The sequence below is a fragment of the Nomascus leucogenys genome, chromosome 13 (genome assembly GCF_006542625.1).
Source record: "Nomascus leucogenys isolate Asia chromosome 13, Asia_NLE_v1, whole genome shotgun sequence".
Lineage (NCBI taxonomy): Eukaryota > Metazoa > Chordata > Mammalia > Primates > Hylobatidae > Nomascus > Nomascus leucogenys.
In genome coordinates, this window is record NC_044393.1 from 50,964,006 (window position 1) to 50,982,381 (window position 18,376).

General features: G+C 40.2%; 1 pseudogene across 1 annotated transcript; it reads right to left on the minus strand.

Annotated features, from left to right (window-relative positions):
• Positions 1 to 296: 296 nt before the first annotated feature.
• LOC100603998 lies at positions 297 to 1,356 on the minus strand (annotated as a pseudogene). Its single transcript, XR_121952.4, has one exon. The product of XR_121952.4 is annotated as a translationally-controlled tumor protein pseudogene (transcript).
• Positions 1,357 to 18,376: the final 17,020 nt, after the last annotated feature.

The window sequence follows — 18,376 nt, forward strand, 5'->3', positions numbered from 1 at the left end:
TTCAAATAGCTTAAAACCAGTTTTAAAGAAAAAAAGAAATCTTAAAAGTAACCAGGGGAAAATAAAACCCACATTATATATAGAGGAATAAAAAGAAGCATGACAGTGGATTTTTTTTTTTTTTTTTTGAAATGGGTCTTGCTCTGTCACCCAGGCTGGAGTGCAGTGGTGTGGTCACAGCTTACTGCAGCCTTGACCTCCCAGGCTTAAGCGATCCTCCCACCTGAGCTTCCTGAGTAGCTGGGACTACAAGTGTATGCCACCATGCCTGGCTAATACTTTTTTAATTTTTTTTTTTCCACTGAATGATTCTCTTTTTATTCTCTTGGTAATCTCTTCCAGTTAACTACTTCCGTTGTAGGTGATGAAATGGGTAAGGCTCCACACTTCAGATGTTGGCACTGCTATGAGCATGGTCTTTCCCTTTATTGCAACTCAAAATCAAAACCTTTGATTCTTTTTTATATTCCAGTCCCAGAAGTAGTCTCCACTGTAGAAGTTAATTGATGAGTAGTAGCCTACAACCAGGCTTTAGCTTCTCCAGGAACACTACAGGATGATAGTCTAAATATGCATTAAACTAAAAGGCATTCTCTCAAATGAGTTTAAATGCATTTTATTTTTAGACAACCTACATGACATGTTTTTCTTAAAAACAATGCCTCTACTTCAAATAAATCACCGTCAAAATAAATGAAGAGCTCAAGATGACATCAGTCCCATTTGTCTTAAGTCCTGGTGTTGTATGGATGACAAGCAGAAGCCAGTTATGATGACAGGTGATAGATCCAAAATAACTGCCAAATTTGTTAACATTTTTCTGTTTCTAAACCATCCTTAAAGAAAATCATATATAGGGTCACACCATCCTCACGGTAGTCCAATAGAGCAACCATGCCATCTGGATTCATGTTTTCATCAATAAAGAACTGGTAGTTTTTGAAATTAGCAAGGATGTGCTTGATTTGTTCTGCAGTCCCTGTCATAAAGGTTTTAACTCTTTCTGGTCTCTGTTCTTCAAGTTTCCCTTTGATTGATTTCATGTAATCTTTGATGTACTTCTTGTAGGCTTCTTTTGTGAAACTTGTTTCCTGCAGGTGATGGTTCATGACAATATCGACACCAGTGATTACTGTGCTTACGGTACCTTCGCCCTCGGGGCCTTCAGCGGAGGCATTTCCACCAATGAGCGAGTCATCAATGTTACCTTCTGTGCTACTGACCATCTTCCCCTCCACCTCCAGGCACAGCCCGTCTGCGATCTCCCGGATCTTGTAGATGTCGGAGAACATATCATCGTGGCTGATAAGGTCCTGATAGATAATCATGATGGCGACTGAAGGGCTTTTTAAATCTTTTGTAGAGACAGAGTCTCACTGTGTTGCCCAGGCTGGCCTCAAACTCCTGGGCTCAAGCAATTAATCCTCCTGCCTCAGCCTCCCAAAGTGTTGGGATTATAGGCGTAAGCCATGGTACCCAGCCTGACAGTGGATTTCTTGTCATGAACAGTGCAAGGTAAAAGAAGAATGGGACTGAAAAAAAAATCCCTACCAAACTATGTCTTTTTTTTTTTTTTTTTTTTGAGACAGAGTCTTACTCTGTCATCCAGGCTGAAGTGCAATGGCATGATCTCTGCTCACTGCAACCTCTGTCTCCCAGGTTCAAGTGATTCTCATGCCTCAGCCTCTTGAGTAGCTGGGGTTACACATGCACGCCACCACACCTGGCCAATTTTTGTATTTTTATTTTTTTATTTTTTTATTTTATGAGACGGAGTCTTGCTCTGTCCCCCAGGCTGGAGTGCAGTGGCGCGATCTCGGCTCACTGCAAGCTCTGCCTCCCAGGTTCACGCCATTCTCCTGCCTCAGCCTCCCGAGTAGCTGGGACTACAGGCACGTGCCACCACGCCCGGCTAATTTTTTTTGTATTTTTTAGTAGAGACGGGGTTTCACCGCATTAGCCAGGATGGTCTCGATCTCCTGACCTGGTGATCCGCCCACCTTGGCCTTCCAAAGTGCTGGAATTACAGGCTTGAGCCACCGTGCCCGGCCCAATTTTTGTATTTTTAGTAGAGACAGGGTTTTGCCATGTTGCCCAGTTCTCCAGGCAGGTCTCGAACTCCTAGCTTCAAGTGATCCATCCACCTCGGCCTCCCAAGTGCTGGAATTACAGCCATGAGCCACTGCACCCAGCCTCCAAACTGTAAGTCTTAGTTCATTAAAAAATCCTTCAAAAGTAAGAGCGAAATAAAATAAAGACTTTTTCAGATGACAAAAGCTGAATGAATTTGTCACCAGCAGATCTGCATTAAAAGAAACATTAAAGAAAGTGCTTCAAGCAAAATCAAAAGAACAATAGCTAGAAATCTAGAGCTACACAAATGGATGAAACAGTCCAGACTGGTAATTATGTCAATCAATACAGTTTTTTTAATCACTTAAATATCTTGAAACAATAACAAATTATTTAAAGTAAAGATAATTACAATGCACCGTGGCATTTATAACATATGTGGAAGCAATACGCATGACAATAGCACAAATGCTCAGAGGCTAGAAATGCAAGTGTATTATAAAATTATTTTACTATATGTGAAGTGGCATAACATCAATTGAAAGTAGACTATGGTAAGTTTAAGGTGTATTATATAAATCCTAAAGAAATCACTAAAACAAAACAAAATAAAACAAATAGCTATAGCTAATAAGCCAACAAAAATGATAAAAGGGAATTATAAAAATGTTCAATCCAAAAGCAGACAGAAAAAAGATAAAAGAGAACAAATAACTGACGAAACAAATACAAAACAAATACCAACATTATATTAAATCCAGCCACGTCAATAATCACATTTCAAACCCAACCATATCAGTAATCACATTTTGGCCAGATGTAGTGGCAGGTGGATCATTTGAGGCCAGGAGTTTGAGACCACCCTGGGCAATATGGTGAAACTCTGTCTCTCCTAAAAATATAAAAATTAGCCAGGTGTAGTGGTAAGCACCTGTAATCACACAGACTGGGAGGCTGAGCTGGGAGGATCACTTGAGCCCAGGAGGCAGAGGTTGTTGCGGTGAGCTGAGATCACGCCATTGCACTCCAGCCTGGGCAACAGAGTGAAACTCTGCTTCAAAAAAAAAAAAAAAAAAAAAACAAACACATTTTATATAAGTCATCTAAACATTTCAGTTAAACGGCAGAGATTGAGAGACTGAATTTAAAAAGCAACACCAAACTAAATCCTGGCTACAAAAATCACACTTTAAATATGAAGATACAAGTTCACTAAAAGTGAAAGGGTGGAATAATATATACCATGATAACACTAATCAAAAGATAGCTGGAGTGGCTACATTAATATTAGACAAAGCTGATTTCAGACTAGAGAATACTATCAGGGATACAGAGGGTCATTTCATAATGAAAAAGACATCAACTCCTCAAGAGTTCATAACAATACTAAACATATATGTACCTAATAAGGATCTCAAAATAAATAAAGTAAAAATTGATAGAACTAAAAAGAAAAATAGATACATTCACAAATATAGTTGGAGATTTCAATATCCTTAACAACTGATGAGAAAAGTAGACAGATAGTTAGTAAGTATATAGAAATAACACTGTCAACCAACTTGACCTGATTGACATTTATTTTATACTTCACCAAATTATTTTATACATTCTTTCTAAGTGTACATGGATCATTTATCAAGATAGGCCATATTCATGGACATAAAACAATTCTCAATAAATTTAAAATGATTTGACTCATACAATACATGTTCTCTGACCACAGTGAAATTGAGCTAGAAATCAACAACAGAAAGATTATCTCAAATGTTTGGAAATCCCAAAGTACTTGGAAATTAAAGCCGAGTGCAGTAGCTCACATCTGTAATCCCAGCACTTTGGGAGGCCAGGGTGGGTGGATCACTTGAGGTCAGGAGTTTGAGACCAGCCTGGATAACATGGTGAAACCCTGTCTCCACTAAAAATACAAAAATTAGCCGGACACGGTGGTGCACATCTGTAGTCCCAGCTACTCAGGAGGCTGAGGCAGACGGATCACTTGAACTTGGGAGGCAGAGGTTGCAGTGAGCCGAGATCACGCCACCACACTCCAACCTCCAGCCTGGGCAACAGAGCAAGACACCATCTCAAAAAAAAAAAAAAAAAAAAAAAAAAACACCATATTTGTAAATAACTGATGTGTCAGATAATAAAAGGGAAATTAGAAAGTATTTTGCATTAAATGAAATTAAAAACAAATCACATGTAAATTTGTGCAATGAAGCTAAAGCAGTGTTTAGTAAATATTTTTAGCATTATATGCCTATATTAGAAAAGAAGAAAGGTTTCAACTCACTGACCTCAGCTGCCACTTTACAAAACTTGAGGGGAAAAAGCAGAATAGAACCAAATACGAGAATATTAATCAATGAAATAGAAAATAAAAAACAACAGAGAAAAATCAGTAAAATCAAAAGCTGTTTTTTGGAAAATTACAATGAAATTTATAAAACTCTAGCCAGACTAAACAGAGGGCAATGAGAATATATAAATTTCCAGTAACGGGTATGAGGGAGGTGACATCACTATAGATTCCACAGATAATAGAAAGACAATCAGGGTGCCGGGCATGATGGCTCACAACTGTAAACTACCGTTTGGAGAGGCTGAATGGGAGGATCACTTGAGGCCAGGAGTTTGAGACCAGCCTGGGCAACATAGCAAGACCCCACCTCTATAAAAAATAAACCAGACATGGTGTTGTGCACCTGTAGTCCCAGCTACTCAGAAGATGGCTTGAGCCCAGAAATTTGAGGCTGCAGTGAGCTGTGATAGCATCACTGCACTCCAGTCTGGGCAACAGAGTGAGACCCTACCCCTTTAAAAAAAATTAAAGAAGAAAGATAATAAGGGAAATTTAAAAAAATTTTATGCCACGTTGGTGGTTTGAAAGACAAACCACCAAAGCTTACTCAAGAAGAAATTCCTTGAAAGTCACAAGCCCCCCAAAATCACCTTCATTAAATACATTGAATTTGTAGCTACAAAACTTTCCTACAAGGACTCAAAGCCCAGATGGTTTCACTGGGGAATTCTGCCAAACATTTAAGGAAGAAATAATATGATTCTACACAAGTCCCCTCAAGAAAAAATGAAGAGGTGGGAAAACTTCCCAACTCATTTTATGAAACCAGCATGCCAAAACTAGAAGAGTTATAATGGGAAAAGAAAACTACAATCTAATATTTCCCATGAGCATAGACACGAAAATTCTTGACAAAATGTTAACAAATTGAATACATCAATATAAACAAAAGGATAATACACAACCAAGTAGGGTTTATCCCAAGACTGCAAGCTTGGTTTTAACATTCAAGATTCAAACAATGTAATTCTCCATATTAATGAACCAGAAAAAAAATCCACACAACCATCTCAATAAATGCAAACTTTTTTAAATAAAATCCAACATCAATTCTTGATAAATACTCAGCAAATGAGAAATAGATGGCAACTTCCTCATTCTGATCAAGTCCATCCATAAAAAAATTATAGCTAAAGTTGTATTTAATGGTGAAAAAGAGTATTTTCCCTCTAATGTCAGAAACAAGGTTGCTGTTCTCACCACTTCTCTGTGACATTGTACTGGAGGTCCTCGTCAGTGTAATAAAGAAAGAAAAAGAAACAAAAGACATACATGTTGAAAAGGAAGAAGAAAAACTATCTTTAATCACAAACAACATGTTTGCTTTGTAGAAAATCCAGTGGAATCTACAACAACAGAAAAGCATTTATAATTAAGTGAGTTTAGCCAGGTTGCCAAATACATGACTAATAAACAGAAATCAACTGTATTTTTATGTACCAGCAACAAATGTTTGAAAATTGGAAACCGAAACTTTTAACATGCCATTTACAATAGCATCCAAAAATGAAATATGTAAGGATAAATCTGACAAAAAATGTGCAAGACCTGCCTGTATATTAAAACTATTAAAACATTGCTGAAAGAAATTAAAGAACTAGATGAATTAAGAGATAGATTGTGTTTACAGATTGAATGACTCAGTATTGTACAGATATCAATTCTACCCAAATTGATCTATAGATTCAGAATCCTAATAGGGTTTTTGTTGTAGAAATTGACAAGTTGATTTCAAAATTTGTAGAGAAATGCAAAAGACTTGGAATAGGCAACAACTGTGAAAAAAGAACAAACTTGGAGGACTTTAACTACCTGAGTTCAAGAACTATTATAAAGCTACAGTAATCAATACAGTATGGCATTGACATAAAGATAAACAGAGCAACAGGACAGAAGAGAGAATCCCGAAACAGACCCACACATATGCACAACTAATTTTTGACAAAAGAGCAAAGGCAATTTGGTGGAGAAAGGGTTACTTTTTCAACTGTGGTGCATGTCTGTAATCCCTGCACTTTGAGAGGCCAAGGCAGGAGGATCACTTGAGCCCAGGGTTTGAAACCAGCCTGGGCAAGCAGGTGAGACGCAGTCTCTACAAAACAATTTTAAAAGTTAGCCAGATATAGTGGCATGCACCTGTGGTCCTAGTTACTTGGGAGGCTGAGGCAGGAGGATTGCTTGAGCCAGGGAAGTCGAGGCTACAGTGAGTCACGATCACGTCACTGCACTCCAGCCTAGGTGACAGAGCAAGACTCTGTCTCAAAAATAAAATAATAAAATAAAATAAAGAGGTTGGCCACACCAAGCACTAGTGAACATATGGAGCAACTGGAGGCCTCATACACTGATGCTGGGAATGTAAAATGGTATCACCATTTTAGAAAACAGTTTAATAGTTCCTCAAAAAATTAAACAGACACTTACTGTATGGCCATTTTACTGCTAAGTATTTGCCAAGAGAAATAAAAGCTTATGTCTATACAAAGTCTTATATATGAATGTTCATAACAGCTTTATTTTTAATAGCCCCAGTGAGAAACGTAAATGTTTATAAAAAGGTGAATGAATAAACCAAATGTGATATATATCACAATATATGTGTTTCACCCAGGCTGGAGTGCAATGGTGCAATCATAGCTCACTGTAACTCTGATTTCTGGATTCAAAAGATCCTCCTACCTCAGCCTCCCAAGTAGCTGGGACTATAGGGGCATGCCACCACATCAATCTAATTTTATTTTTTTGTAGAGCAGGGTATTGCTATATTGCCCAGCCTGATCTTGAACTCCTGGCCTCAAGCAATCCTCCTGCCTTGGCCTTCTTAAGTGTTGGGATACAGACATAAGCCACCCCCTCCTGGCCTGATATATTAGTACAATGGAATATTGTGTACTAATATTCTAGGAATGGACTATTGATATATGCTACAATGTGGATGAATGACAAAATAATTATGCTAAATGTAAAAATCCTGACAAACATGAATACAATTTAATATATATAAACTTCTAAACTAACTTATGACAGAAAGCAGATTAGTATTTGTCTGGATATGGGAGGATGTCCAGAGGTACAGCAGTGAGTGGATACAAAGGGGCATGGGGAAACCTATGGAGACAATGTTGAGGTTTTATTGCGTATATATGTCAACATTTACCAAATCGTACGCTTTAAATATGTGCAGTTTATGTTCATTATACTGTGCTTCAATAAAGATATTAGCAAAAGAAAGAAGATAGCTATGTTCTTATTGTGCTTCCTCATTCAGTTTCTTTTGATCTGTTGTTTTAAAGTACATGAAGAAAACCCAGCCTCACACAGATATGTTGTTGGAAAAGAAAAATATTTTATTAGCCCCCTCCGATAACTGTGGATGTTCTTTTATGCTATACCAAAACTTGACACGTGGTAGGTTAAGTCATTGGGTAGAATCTAAAACCATACAATATACTTTTTATTGTTACATTAAAACCCATTGTTTCATACTACACTTTGATGGGTCTTTTACCTATATGTGATTTTAACCTTGCAGACCCCTGAAAGAGTCTTGAAAAACCCCCGGAGATCCCTGAACCACACTTTGACAATCACTGATGTAGATTGTTCGTTTTTTTAAAGTTTTCTCTTCTAAGGATTAAATTATCAAGCCGGGTGCGGTGGCTCACACCTGTAATCCCAGCACTTTGGGAGGCCGAGGAAGGCAAATCATGAGGTCAGGAGATCGAGACCATCCTGGCCAACATGGTGAAACCCCTTCTCTACTAAAAATACAAAAATTAGCTGGGCGTGGTGGTGGGCACCTGTAATTCCAGCTACTCAAGAGGCTGAGGCAAGAGAATCGCTTGAACCAGGGAGTCAGAGGTTGCAGTGAGCCGAGATCGCACCACTGCACTCTAGCCTGGGTGACAGAGTGAGACTCCACCTCAAAAATAAATAAGTAAATAAATAAATAATCAACTGAAGTGTAGGCAGCTCTCTTCACTGAGCTCAGACCATAAAGAAGTGAGGAAGGGAGGAAGGCAGGCTTTGTGCTGATTTAAGGACTAGATATGGTGGGTAGTTTGGATCACTTCCATTTCTGCACCAACTGTTACTTTCTTCTTTAACACCCTCTTGAAACAAAGTTCCTAAAAGACTTGCTGCTGTAACTGTTTGCCACATATGAGCACTCAGGGGGACGGGGTTAAATGTCACTGACACCACTCAGCTGACATATTCTGTTGGAACAAATCATCTATCTTAAGTCCCTGAGGAAGGAACAGCATTATTTACATTTACTCTCAGCATATAACTAGGATCACCAGTGTATTAGTCCGTTTTCACACTGCTATAAAGATACTAGCCAAGACTGGGTAATTTATAAACGAAAGAGGTTTAATTGACTCACAGTTCTGCATGGCTGGGGAGATCTCAGGAAACTTACAATCATGGCAGAATGGTAGCAGGCCCATCTTACATGACAGGAGGTGAGACAGACTGAAAAGCCCAGGGGAAACTGCCATTTATAAACCATCAGATCTCGTGAGAACTCCCTCACCATCAGGAGAACAGCACAGGGGAACCACCCCCATGACCCAGTCACTTCCCACCAGGTCTCTCCCTCAACATCTTGGGATTATAATTCAAGATGAGAGTTGGGTGGGGACACAAAGCCTAACTATATCAACCAGGGCCTCTGGGCCTAAGAAGTGTGAAAATAAAAGGAAAATACTGCCACATTATTTAGGGCACAAAACTTTTAAGATGTCAACATAACGGAAACATTTGTCCCAGCCTCCTCAATCATTGTACCCACTGACAATGTCTTCATCATTTGTCCAAAAATGTTTTTGATCAGTGTTTTAATAATGACAATTCTGGCTCACCAAGAATAGCTTTGGGGCTTAAAAAAAAAAAAAAAAGTCTTCTCAGACAAATTGAATTGGAATCTCTGGGGGTGGGGCAGAGTTGTTAGTATGGTTTTAAAGATAATCTAAGTCATTCTGAAAGGCAGCCAGTGTTAAGCCCATTATGAAGACATCATATTCTAAGCAAACCTCTCATCTCTTTCTGATGCTCTCCCTTACCCTCCACTCAATGAGTACCTATGTTCAAAGACCTACACTACGTGTTTTGGAACATGTAAAAATGGGCCTGGCACAATGGCTCACACCTATAATCCCAACAGTTTAGGAGGCCAAGGCAGGACGATCACTTGAGCCCAGGAGTTCGAGAGCAGCCTGGGAAACATAGGGAGGCCCGTCTCTACATAAAATTTAAAAATTAGCCAGGCGTGGTGGCACATACCTGTGGTCCCAGCTACTTGGAAGGCTGAGGTGGGAGAACAGCTTGAGCCTGTGAGGTGGAGGCTACAGTGAGCCATGATCACACCACTGCAGTCCAGCCTGGGCAACACAGAGAGACCTTGTCTCAAAAATAAAAAATAAATAAAATAAAATAAATAACAAAAATAAAAATGGCAAGACATAGACTTTGATGAGCATCTTACAACCTTGCTACATAAATGTTATGCACCATTAGAATGGCAAAGTTAGGCTGGCTTAAATGATATGTCTACCTAGCAATTTTATAAGATGTGTGAAGAGGATAAAAAAAGTAAATTGGAAAGAGAAGGCCAAGCTAAACAATACACAAAGAGCCAAAGGCAGAGGTTTTGTCACCAGCTCCCAGGGTGGCAATCAGAGTTTAGTACCTGGTGGGGACTGGAGCACAGAGGGAAAAATGAAATGGAAATTAGTCAAGGGTCCTGTGTCCCAATCCTGGGATTCACTATTTAGAATAAGACAGATAATTGCCACCAAGAGCTACATTTTAGAGATGGGTAGAAGATCAATGGGAGAAGAAACTTCTGTTCCCAGAGTTTTAAAACAAGGGCCTACTAATGAGACGCAGTCTGATTAACTCCTGGTAAAATGGCTGAATTAAGACAGGCTGATTTCCAGGAATTAGGAAAACCTGAAACTGAAGAGGGTCACGCCTGAACACCAAGGCCCTGCTTAAACGTGCGATTGCTTAATCCTACCAACCCAAAACAAGTGAAAATTCACTCAGGAAGCAGTGAAAAAGCCTAATTTGCTAAAGTGATGGGGCCTGGTAAGAAACAAAAGTGTCTTAAATTACCTGTCCCACAAAAAAATAGACTTCCTCAAATTAGGACAACTGATGAAAACACTCTGCTAGAATAATGGGGTAGCTGAAGTCCTCCACAAGACAGCTTTTTAATTTCCTTTTAGAAACAAAATTTAAAATACAAAACAATTGGTCGGGTATGGTGGCGGGTACCTGTAGTTCCAGCTACTCTGGAGGCTGAGGCAGGAGAATCGCTTGAACCCGTAGGCAGAAGTTGCAGTGAGCCGAGATTGTGCCATTGCACTCCAGCCTGGGCAACAGAGTGAGATTCTGTCTCCAAAAAAAAGAAAAAAATTTTTAAATAAATATTTACATTAGGAAATTATGACCACAGTCTACTTTCTGAGAATAAAAGAATTCTTAATTCTACTGCTTATTAGCAATAGAGAAAGAACATTTGAAGGAAAAATATCTCTGAGTGTTAAAGCAGAATGAGGATTAAATCAAGTAATTCTAATTCTGTCCCATCTTTATTCAGATGGGATAAATGGCTACTCCAGGTCACCAGGAAATCTGTCTGAATGCAAAGGTACAAACCTAGGTTCTTGATATTTAGAGCAGGACCTTCCTTCTATGCATAGTCAACTGACATGAAAAATATACCCTCGTAAAAAATATGATTTTCAGGATCACCTGCTATGTGGAAAAGCATATGTAGAATCACAATGTTGAGTAGGACTTGAATGCATCCACTACGCCAGTCTTCTCTGCAAGAAGGTGAACTTCAAAACTGCCCAAGGCAGCATTAGGGTTGGAGAATCCACAGCTTCTATTAACACTTCATGTTTGCAGTGGCTCACGCCTGTAATCCCAGCACTATGGGAGGCCAAGGCAGGCAGATCATGAGGTCAGGAGATTGAGATCATCCTGGCCAACATGGTGAAAACCCCTCTCTACTGAAAATACAAAAATTAGCTGAGTGTGGTGGCATGTGCCTGTAATCCTAGCTACTTGGGAAGTTGAGGGACGAGAATCACTAGAATCCAGGAGGTGGAGGTTGCAGTGAGCCAAGATCACACCACTGCACTCCAGCCTGGTGACAAAGCGAGACTTCGTCTCAAAAAACAAAAACAAAAAACACTCCATGTTGAGGGAGTAATTGATAGTTTTTTTGTGAATGGCTAGCCCAGATCCAACAATACAAGTCAAATGACTATGTGTTATTTTAAATCCTAGGGTTGATGAAGAATGATCAGGTCTTTGCCATAAACTGTCATATGCTTAAACACAAAGGTAGGCTTTCCATTTTAAAAATTTTCCATAATCGAGTAATCCAAGTGTTTTCTCCCAAAGCCTTTATATTTCATCCTTTTAACAACTTAGATTTCTTTCTTCAGACAGCTTTGGTTTCTCCAAGTTCATTTTCTAGTTGGTCTTATTTACGAAATCACTTTGAATTCTTGCCTATTGTCCAAAGGGGAGCCAAATAAAAATGATTGTACTAATAATTAACAGTTATTATAGGATTACTATGTGTCAAACTCTTAACTAAGCATTTCTCTAAGTGGCACGATAATTTGCTATTGGAAGAGACTCAAAAGAATGAGCAATGTCTTTCTTTCCCCTATTCCAAGGCAACCAGAAGATAGTCATACAATCCTATTTTGAGACTAATTCCCTCCCCTCTAAGGGTATTATTGCCTTTGGAGTTTCTAGGCTGAAAACAGAAGTTGTCAAGTCCCCGAGGACAACTACTCACCCAGGCTTTGGTTTGAAAGTCTGGTGAACTGAGAAGAGGCAGTGGAGACTGAGGAGGTGGGAGTTGCTGGTAGAGGCGCTCCTGCCCAAGACAGGTTGCAGGTGTGCCTAATGGCGCATGGCTAGGAGGTATGTGTGGAAGGATTCTGGGATCTGAGGCCTTGTAGCAGAGGTGAGGATCTTGAGGCTGAGCCTTGGGTCAGCAGGGAGGACCTCTGTGAGGAGCATTGCTGAGCGGGCTGCAGCATCCACACCCAGCAGACGCAGGGGGAGTTGGCTGGGCACCAGAAAGCACCCAGATGGAAGTACAGATGCCACCAGAGAACAAAGAGCAACCCAATTCCATGTTTTTCAGGCATTAGCTGAAGCCCCTGGGCTTTTGTGCCAATCTAGGAAGGAGGGGCTCCTCCACACATAACAGGTTTCTTTTTTTGATTCTTTTTTTTTTTTTTTTTAATGACAGGGTCTTGCTCTTTTGCCCAGGCTGGAGTGCAATGGCACAATCATATCTCACTGCTACCTCAAACTCCTGGGCTCAAGCGACCCTCTCATCTCAACCTCCCATGTAGCTGGGACCACAGGCATATGCCATGCCACCATACCTGGCTAATTTTTACATTTTTCATAGGGACAGGGTCTTGCTATGTTACCCAGTTTGGTCTCCAACTCCTGGCCTCCCAAAGTGCTGGGACTACAGGTGTGAGCCACTGTGCTCAGCTTGACTTGATACCTTTTGAATAGGTACTCAAAGCCAGATTTAGGGAGTGTTGTAGAACAAGTCCATGCCCGTTACACAGATATCTCTTAATTTCACACTCACAAGAACCACATGAGGCTCCATTATTAGTTGCTTCCTTTCTCATTTTACAGATCAGGATTACGGAGATTAAGTAACTTGCCCGAGGCCATATACATGCTTCAAGGCAGTCCCAGCTCTGTCTGATTCCAGAGCCTGTGATCTTCACCATAGTGCAAGACAACTTGAGCTATTCTGTAAATTTTTTTTAAATGGTGTCACTTTGCAAATAATTATAAATCAACTCTATCATTCAAAGGTGAAGAAAGGCCAGGCACAGTGACTTGCACATGTAATCCCAGCACTTTGGGAGGCCAGGGCAGGAGGGTGGATCATTTGAGCTCAGGAGTTCAAGACCAGCCTCAGCAACAGGGGAAACCTCGTTTCTACAAAAAATACAAAAATTAGCTGGGCGTGGTGGCCTGTGCCTGTGGTCCCAGCTACTCAGGAGGCTGAGGTGGGAGGATCACTTGTGCCTGGGAGGCTTCAGTGAGCCATGATCCCACCCCTGCACTCCAGCCTAGGCAACAGAACGAGACCCTCTCTCAAAAGACAAACAAAAACAACAACAAAGGTGGAGAAAGAAACTGAGGTCAACTTAATTATATATACCCTGTGTTATAGTTTGTTTGACCCCTCCAAATCTCATGTTTGAATTTGACTCCCAATGTTGGAGATGGGGCCAATGAGGGGTGTTCGGGTCACAGGACAAATCATGAATGTCTTACTCATGATTTAATCATCTCCACCTAAATGTCTTGGTGCCATCCTCCTAGCAATGAGTTCTTACTCTATTAGTTCCCATGATAACTGGTTGTTAAAAAGGGCGTGGCACCTCTCTCCCCACACTTGCTTCCTCTCTCCCCATGTGATCTCTGTGCATGCTGGCTCTTCCCTTTCCTGATGAGTGCAAGCAGTCAGAGACCCCCAGTAGAAGCAGATGCTGGTGTCAGGCTTCTTTTACAGCCTGCAGAACCATAAGCCAAATATATCTTTTAAAAATAAATTACCCAGTCTCAGGTATTCCTAGATAGCAACACTAAATGGACTGAGACACCCTTGGATATAGACTTGTACCATGTCAACATTTTAGTTACATAAAAAATTCTAGCATAGTGAATAGAACCCTTAATATATACTAAATTTTAAATTTAAAAAATGACCAGCCCTGAAAACTTAGTAAGACCCCCTCTCTACATAAAAATAAAAAATGAGCTGAGTGTGGTGGTGCACACCTGTAGTCCCAGCTAGTTGGGAGGCTGAAATGGGAGGATCACTTCAGTCTAGGAGGTCGAGGCTGCAGTGAGCCATGATTGCACCACTGCACTCCAGCCTGGGCAACAGAGCAAGGCCCTGCCTCAAAATATCGATCAATCAGTCAATCAATCTCAGTCTGGGGCTGTTTACTAAGTATTCTAGTGAAGATGGTGACATCTCAGTGTTGTACTCACCAAGCAACTAGGACATCAGGCACTGTGCTAAGCAGTCCTCATCTTGAAGATAAAATTCAAATTTCTTGGCTCCACAAAGTCATCTTCCAGCATTATCTTCTAATCTTGCCTACACATCATTTTCTCCAGCCATACTAAACTGTTCACATGTGATACAGTAAACTGAGTACCTTCCCTACTTTGTATCAGCTGCAAAGAAAGTAGGTCCAATTGGAAAAGGCAGTTGGGTTTTATTCAGTGGCCAGAGAATAGAGAAGGGGAGCTCTTGCTCTAAAGGCACCTTCTCCTGGAGCAATAGGAGTCAGGGGATTGCAAAGAGTTAGATGAGAGGCAGGGGAGGTATATAACATGCTCAGGTTGGAGTTCCAGACACACAGGTGCAGTCCCCAAACATGCTTCTTCATATATTGTATATATACAACATGGTAGCCATCTTCATTTAGGGGCAGGGATTTTAGCATTGTAATGATATGTTAAAGGTCTAAAAGTTACTACCCAAGCTATTGCTCGGTTTCTCTGCTCCTGCCAGTTTTGGGCAGTTTCTGTTACTTTCTTCTCCTTTCTCCATTATCACTACCTCCTTTTTACTTTATGGCTTTGCTCAATTCATGGTTTCTCCTGGGTTTCTGCTTTTCTAGCAACTCCTCCTGCTAACACTGTGTCCTAAATTCAAATTTGCAGTAAGAGAGAATCTCACTGAGTTAGCAAGTCACCATCAAGGATACAGTGCATCTATTGGGCAAAGCTCTCATGCCAAAACCAACCCTATAGGCTACTTGCAGGCACATAAAATGGCTGGCTGCTTTAGAGCAAGGCACCAATCGCTGACCACTGAGTTACGTCCCAGAGAGAAAAGTGATACAATCCAGCAGGACTTGGTGAACATGCAGAAACACTTTCTGCTCTGTTCAGATGAAGAATGAGAGTGTGGCAAGCACTCACAGTACCATCTAGCATACAAGGGTTCCACCCAATCTGTAAACCTTAAATAGTTCTCCCATACTCTAGGTACAATTAGCTCTCATCGAAATCTAAAGAACTCATAACATAAAATCAGGAAAGGAAAAGATTAAAGGTGGACAGGGACAGAGTCCTGGGGACTGAGGGAGAGTTGGGGTCAGAGAGCAACATCTTTTCGACAGAGCTGTAGTAGGGAGAAGATGGTAGAATTCATGCTTAATGATTTCTATCTTTTCAGTAAAGTTAGAGGAAACAGATACGGATGAGAGGAACTTCAGGGTGATAAAGGAGGTTCAAAAGAGCCATTGTAGGCAGCATATAAATGGACATGAAATGGATTAAAAGGCACATTGCCAAATATAGAGCTGAGAGATTTCAGTTACATCTTGATAAGCATGATTTCTAGAAAGTCAAGTTCGATGTTCTCAACAACTCCAAGTATGAACAGTGAGCAGACAACTTAAAGTTGAGAAGCAGGTTGAAAATGAAAGGACTCTAGGGTGCTGTTAGTGACAGTATCCACATATAAATCAGCGAGAGATATAAAAACGAAGAGATATGAATGGAATATGCATCTGAGAATTTAGCAAAATTGCTCATAATTGGATATACAGTGACACGTAGGCTTGCGAAAGAATGAGACTTTCCTCCCACATTTTAGTGTGCCTGCTTAGGAAGAAAGGGAATTAAATGTCAACTTCTTGCAAAAGAATTTTTCACATACAGAAGAATGATAGTTTATAAGAAGGATGATTCTTAATAGTTCTTATATTTGGTGGGGATGCATGTGCTATCTTATGTAATATGAGTGATTTAGCTTGGAAATTTTTATTAATTGCCCTAGGCCGTTACTTGTTTTTCTTGGTGAGAAAGGTGAGGAGAACCAATTTTCCTGCATAACCAGCACATCAGTTCCTTGCTAGGTGCTTTACATATATTATCTCATTAATCCTCCTAATAGCCCTGTAAGATAGGTATTACTGTTAGTAATTTACAGCTGAGAAAACCAAAGCTCACAGAGGTTAAGTAACTTGCTCAAGATTGTAAAAGAAGCCTGATGCCAAAGATATGTTCTTTCCACTAGGGCACACTGCAGAGTTGAACACGGAGACGTCAAGATGAATTCTGATGTTTTCCTATTGCCAAGGTTTATTAGTTTGTATATGACCTCACTACAAAAATGGACAGATAATTTATCAATATCTTTGTTCTCCCCAGGGTATTCTTCCTATGATGAACAATTTTGATCAGTCAAGAGGTGCCAAATGCTTACACAAAGATACAATTATAGAACGTATACCTGCAAAGGGGATACAGAGAGTTTGGGTTCTATCATTGAGTAGTTGTGCAACCTTGGGCAAGCTTCTTAACCTCTTTTGGGGCCTATTTCTTTCATGTGGTAAAATGGGGACTTTGGAATGAGTGGTGTCGAAGGTCCTATTCGACTCAAGTTACACATTAGGTAAATACATTGTGATATTTCTGTGTATCAGGCACTGTTCCAGGTGCTGAGAATAGTGGTAAATACAGTTAGTATCTCATGGAATTTACATTTGTCAACCTGAAATAATCAAACGGGTTAGAATCCAGTAAATTGGCCAGGCGCAGTGTCTCACGCCTATAATCTCAGCACATAGGCCAAGGCGGGCAGATCACCTAAGGTCAGGAGTTCAAGACCAGCCTGGCCAACCAACATGGTGAAACCCCCATCTCTACTAAAAATACAAAAATTAACCAGGCATGGTGGCACATGCCTGTAATCCCAGCTATTTGGGAAGCTGAGGCATGAGAATCACTTGAACCTGGGAGGTGGAGGTTGCAGTGAGCTGAGATCGTGCCACTGAACTCCAGCCTATGCGATACAGTGAGACTCCATCTCAAGGAAAAAAAAAATAAATCTAAGTTTGAGTAAGTTTACTCAAGCACAAAGTTTAACAACAGCCCCCGGGGAAGCACATACTCCAAAGGATGGAAGTCAGTGTTCTGAAGTCTAGAAGTTTGGGATCATTTATATAGACAAAGTTTAGGGGAGCTTAACAGAATTTCTACATCATTCTATAGAAGGTTTAATGCATAATTCAGTGATCTAATTAGCTGAGGTGGTCTTTCTCTTAAAAGGTATATTTAATATTCCACACTGAAGATGTAACAGTCATGGTGGTCTTTTGCTCCATCTGGTCTGATTTAGGTATAGGACAATAAAAGAGGCAGTGAATCTATAACAAAGATTAGGGACTAGAAGAGGCAGAAGTCTGGTCTCTGGTCTTTCCTAGTCATTTACAGAACAAGAACAATAAGGAAGAAAGTTAATCTATAATCTAAGAAGCAGAAGGGGCAAATATGCTATGTTACTCTGTCTCTAGGACTTAACTTCCCCCGGGCATAGTAAGTTTGGAGGGTCCTTAAATTTTATTTTCTTTTACACATTCTACAAAATTTTGTATCTTAAGCCAGTAATTCTCAAGGTGGTGACAAGTGGTTAAGTGGAACGAATTTTACAAATCACTTGGGGAATACTTTCTTGAAAGTGTATCTGTACCACCTCTCTGAAATTATATATATACACAGGTCTCTGCCTCCAGTCGCTGGCACAGAGCTCCTAAAGCTCTTGTAATTTCCTGAATGACAAGGGTGCTAGGAGAATCTTTTGTTCTAATATTTGGTCTTTGACTCTAGTTCCTGCCACGCAGTTCCTAAAAGCTTTGTAAATTCCAGGTAATAGGAATGTCTTTTACTGCAAGGAGGCAACTCCTGGTGGGCTCCTAAATGAGGGCCAGTCACCAGAAGAACCAAACCATGATTATAAACTTGGAACTTTCAGTTCCACCTTCCCTCCAGAGAGGCTGGAAGTGGACTTTATTAATCATGCCTATGTGATTTGAAGTCTCCATAAAAATCCCTCAA